This window comes from Hyperolius riggenbachi, chromosome 5 (genome assembly GCF_040937935.1).
Source record: "Hyperolius riggenbachi isolate aHypRig1 chromosome 5, aHypRig1.pri, whole genome shotgun sequence".
Classification (NCBI taxonomy): domain Eukaryota; kingdom Metazoa; phylum Chordata; class Amphibia; order Anura; family Hyperoliidae; genus Hyperolius; species Hyperolius riggenbachi.
Genome location: NC_090650.1, coordinates 297,122,377 through 297,128,376, shown reverse-complemented (window position 1 = coordinate 297,128,376; position 6,000 = coordinate 297,122,377).

Below are 6,000 nucleotides of genomic sequence, written 5' to 3'. Positions count from 1 at the left end.
TCCAAGTTTATACCCACTTTCAGTCCTGAGATTAAAATATTTTTCAACCTCGTTTGTAATGATTTACAAAAAATTGACAGTAGAGGTCTGATTAAAACCAACAATTTAAACACCAAGGAAAGAACAGCTTTGAAACAGCTTAAGCTAAGGACAGACATCATCATTCGTGAGGCCGACAAAGGGGGTAACATAGTGGTGTGGCCCATAGAGATGTATTTGGAAGAAGCCCATAAACAACTGGACAATAGAAACTTTTATCGTGTTCTGTTACAGGACCCTACTAAAGCATTTCAATCAGAACTTAGGGAGATCATAAAACATGCTAGGATGAATGCAATTATTACAGAGAAGGAAGAAAAGTTTTTATGGGTGGAGAAACCAACAATTGCCACTTTCTATCTACTCCCTAAAGTGCATAAACATCCAAAGAAACCCCCTGGTAGACCGATTGTTTCAGGGATAGGGAGCATTTCAGAGAAATGTGGTAAATTTATTGACTTTTACTTACAGCCATTTGTGGAGACCTTGGAATCCTATATCAAGAATACAGGTGACATACTTAATCAAATTGATGGACTAACACTAGCTGATGATATGCTACTGGTTACATGCGATGTGGAAAGCTTATATACCAATATTAATCATGAAGAGGGTATCCACGCTGTGGGTTATTTTCTTGAGATGGGAAACATCAATCCTGAGAAACGTGAGTTTTTGTTGCAGCTTTTGAGATTTGTTTTGACACATAATTTTTTTGTTTTTGACTCACGCTTCTACCTACAGGTGAGGGGGGTGGCGATGGGGGCTCGTTGTGCCCCCTCGGTCGCCAACCTCTTTCTGGGGTGGTGGGAGCGTGAGTTCGTTTGGGCACCAGAAATGGAATCTTTCCATCCACATATCATGGGTTGGTTCCGTTTCATTGACGACCTTCTGATTGTTTGGCAGGGGTCACGTAATTCATGCATTGAATTTTTGGAAAAACTCAACCAGAACAAATCCAATATTTTTCTGACTTATAAGATATCGGACTCATCAGTTGATTTTTTGGATCTAAAAATCTCTAAAGATTTAAATGGCAGGTTGATGACCTCCACCTACAGGAAACCCACAGCAGTCAACAGCATTTTACAATACGCTTCACATCACACTAATAAAACTAAGAACAATATACCGTTTGGCCAGTTCATTAGACTTAAGCGTAACTGCTCTACAGACACCGCATTTGAATTAGAAGCAGCACAATTAAAGACGAGATTACAGATGAGAGGTTATCCCCGCAAAATTGTGGAGAAAGCGATTAGGAGAGCAAGGGCTATTCCAAGAACACAGCTATTGGTCCCAAAGAAAAGGTTAAAGCAGGACATTATTCGCCTGATTACGCCTTATAACAACAATTGGAGCGAACTATATAATATTGTGCAGAAGCACTGGGGGATCATCAAAAGTGATCATGACTTGTGTCCTTTTCTAACAGATCGGGCCAGTATCACCGCCAAAAGAGCACCCACATTACGAACGATGCTTTCTAGGAGCCATTTCCAAAGACCTGGGAGAAGACTGAGCGTCAAGGGAAGTTTCCCGTGTGGCAACTGCTCAGTTTGCAGCTTTATGATTCCAACAAAAGAAGTGGTAAGTTCTTTTAATCAGAGGAGATACACAATTTATGATTTTATCAACTGTAAAACTGCATCGGTCATGTATATGCTACAGTGTCCTTGCTCTAAGCAGTATATTGGTCAGACAAAAAATCCATTAAAATTACGACTACAGAAGCATATATCAACAATAAAACTTGCCAAAAGAGATTATGACGATGGAAAACGCCTTACGCCAGTTGCCTTACATGCCCTTCTCAGCCATAGTTCTTCCCTTAAGGGTTGGAAATTTTCAGGCCTACAGCATGTCAAGCAGGGAATAAGGGGTGGCGATTCCGCTACTAGACTTCTTAGATGTGAATTGAGATGGATTCATGATATGGGCACCCTTAGGGCTGGTTCAGACGGGCGTTTTTGTGGCGTTTAACGCAGCGTTTCAGACGCAGCGTTTTTTGGGATCTACTGCCATCCCATGCAAGTGAATGGGAGCGTTTAGAGCTGGCTTTTGCAGGCTTTCATGAAAGCCTGGCAGTAGATCCCAGCGTTGCGTCTAGTCTCAAAAGCAACATGCTGCTTTCAGAGGCAGTAAACGCGAGGAAACAATAGCAGAGACCAGAACTGCTAGCCTTGAACGCTTTTCAAAAGCTTTCAAAAGCTAGCTTTTAAACGCTGGCGTTTAAACGCTGGCGTTTGAACGCAATGCCAAGCAAAAGCTCAGCAGACGCCCGTGTAAAACCAGCCCTTAGTCCACATGGACTTAACGAGGAGTTCTCTTTTGGCTGTTTTTTACCACAGTGAGAGCTCGTCTCGCACTTTTGGAGAAGAGTTTCTTCTCCCTTTTATGCGAGTCGATTTGAAGTTGATGTTTTTTACTGTGATTTTATGACATGGTGTGGGTGCTTTCCCTGCATTGGCTCTTCTCCCTTTCTTGTTGTTTAATTCAAGTGGTTTGAGACACTACAATATGTGTCTGAAAACTTGGGATGTTTTAATCATGGTTTATGGATGTTTATTTTCCTTTTTAGATTCTTGAGAGAAATGACAATAATTCTCTGGACTCCACTTACAATACCTTTATACATTTTTTGATGGTCCCTAGTATTTAATAAGGTTAGTAGCATCAAGTGTTTTAACAATTGATTTATGCACTGCTTGCACTTTTTTTTGCACCAGTATGTGTATACATGGATGTTTACATATATATGCATGCCTTCCACATTGGTGTGACATATGTCTGGCCCTTGGTGAGTGGACTAGCGTTGTCTGTTTTGCACTTTTTTAGAAGAGGACTGAGTAGGTACAGTCCCATCTTCAGTCTTCATTTAATGAAATATTTTTATGTGTCGTGGGATCCACTGTCTTTGGTGTTCCTCTTTTTTTCTCCTTCTTTCCAATATAATGATATATGCATAAATTTAAATAGAAATAATAATTGTACACTAATATATCCATTGTATTCACTTGTAGTCTTCATTGGCCACGTTGAGCATCAGCACTGCCACACAAGCACATGAAGGAATTTGTGATATGGATACACTTCGGAACACATAAGAAGATCTTTCAGCAGCACTTTATTATGCAATTTTGCACTTTGTATATATATATTTTTTTTCACTTACTACTTTTATCTGCATATATGTGCAGTTCATCATTTTTTGCATTTTTTCCCATATTCGATAAGCACTATATATTATGACCACTAGATGGAGTTTTCTCCATATATTTATTCATCTATTCTATTTCTCCTATATTTGTATTTAGATTTATTCCTGTGATTATTGACAGGTTTGCTTTGAACATATTAATGTATTGTTATACTTGTATTTTGATATTTTTGTAATGTTGTATGCGTACTAGCGCTTCTATACTATTCAGTAATAGTTTCCGATTACCCCTCGTTATGCGCAAGTGCACCGCCTGCTCTGTATTGAGACGAGCGGCGTCACTGCGTACATGCGTGGCCACGCATGCGTAACCCGGAAGTGACCTCTACACCGGAGACTATGTGCACACTATATTAATGCGCAGACGCCATTGGTACCTCTTGAGAAAGCGGCGTTGCCGCGATACGCGTGGAGGGGTGCACTTGGGGACACTTGTCTGATACTTGTACTGGTATGTTACCTTTATATTTTTTCGCTTGCGCACGTATTTTTGACTTACAGCTTTCCGTTGGCAGCATTTATTTGCGACTGACTGACTGACTCATTTTAGTACATCCCACGAGAGGTCTGTTTACTATCTGAATGATTGTGGCTGTATTGCTTATTGATATTTTTGCTGTGTTGTTCCAGTCATTTGTATACAGGAACATTAGTGCCAGCATCTATCACCCATTGGCTATTTTCGTCCAGTACTTTTACAGATAGATATTTTCTTGTTATGTATCATGTTATTTGATTATTGTATCAGAGCCCCCCAGTGTTTGTTACCCAATTTTTAAATGTTTTTATCCTTTTTGTGTCGCAGAGTGTTCAATAAAGATTATGCTTATGAAGCTCTTGTACTTTATGTTGTTCATATCATGGCCCACACAGATTTAGCATTGATCAAGGCCGTGATTATTACCTGAAAACCTGCCGACTTTAACGGTTAAGAGCAAATCCCTCTTACATGCTATAAACACCAAATTTGCAGTACATGTTAAGTAGAACAGTGGGAAGAAGTGGAATTTTCTTTTTTTCAATTTTGAGGAAATCAATTTTAAAGTTTCAAAGGAAAATAGTATACATTTAAGTGCAGTAAATGACAGTTAATGTATTTACCAAATTTACATGTATACTTTTTTCCTTTGAAACTATCTTTGAGGGCATGCGGACAACGCATGCGGATTCGCGATAGTGGAAACGGGCCCTGAAACTTTAAGAAAGAATTTCTCAAAAACTATAAGGGGCTCTGCATGCTGGCTATCCCAGCATGCATGGGGGACAAGGGGCTACAGAGGCTACTGAGGCTCGGGAAGGGGGACCCCACGTCATTTTTTTTTTAATTTCTCACTATCTGAACTTTAAAAAAAAAATAAACATTTTTATTTTATTTTTTTAATATTGTTTCCCACTATCTTTTGAACATATCCTGCAAATTTGGTGTTGCTAGGATGTAAGAGGCCTTTGCTATTAACTGCTAAAGTCAGCGGTAATTGTTTCACTAAGAACTGTCATTTACTGCATTTAAATGTATACACTTTTTTCCTTTGAAAGTTTAAAATCGATTTTCTTAAAAACTATAAGGTCCTTTTGAAAAAGGCAATTTCCTCTTGTTCCCACTGTTCTTCTTAAATCGGAATATAACCCTGCATTTCAACTTTGCTCTAAAACATTATTTACAGTATATTATATGCAACCAGCATTTTTTTTTACTAGACCAGCATTGGAAGGGTTACACAGTGCTTTAAAGTTCCTGGAGATTTCTGCAGACGCATCCGAAGCTGACATAGATACATTTTGTTTACATAAATGTATCTAAGTGTTGAATGTGACTCACTCTCTCAGGAGCTGGAGGACAGCCAAAGAGTGTGTAGCATTTCTCAATAGATACATATAACTAAATAGAATGTAACAATCTGAACTTCTGCATATCTCTCCCGGAACCTTAAACCTCTGTGTTTAACCCTTCCAATGCTGGTCTAGTAAAAAAAATATGCTTTTTGCATATAATATGCTGTAAATAATGTTTTAGAGCAAAGTTGAAATGCAGGGTTATATTCCGCTTTAACATATCCATTAACTTGGTGTTTAGCATGTTAGGGGGGCTTTGTTATTATCCACTAAATTTGATGGGTTTTGGCAGGTTTTTAATCACAAATACTTTTTTTCATGTGAAACTTTAAAATTGATTTTCTCAAAAAATAAAAGTTCTATTTTGAAGTTTTTTTTAAGTTGTAGCCACTGATCACCTTTATAATCCATGCAATTTTGGTGATTGTAGCATGTATGGGGGCTTTGCTATTAACTTTAAAGTCAAATCCGTGAAACCGGATTCTACATGTAATCACGGCTGAAATCCAAGTCGAATTTGGAACTCTGATTCAAATCCTAATCACGATCACGGCGTATTTTTTAGTTTCGTTTCTGTCGTGGCCGGACTTACTCAACTTAGTGATTGGGGGTATCCGAGCATCACTGGTGCCCAGCACCGTAGTAACGAACATCGAGAGAGTGTGGGGTGCCCAGCACTGTAGCCATGAACATTAGGAGTAATAAGGGTGCCCAGCACTGCAGTGACAGGGATGGCAGTAATGTCGGTAGTGGTGGCTGGGAGGTGGATTTACCAGCATGACTATAGATACAAAAAAAAAAAAGAAAGACAGATGTATACAGAAGAAAGAAGTGTACAGTAGAGGATGACATAAAAAAAGTATAGAGATGAAAAAAAAAATCACTTTACAAAGAATAGGTAATGGGTT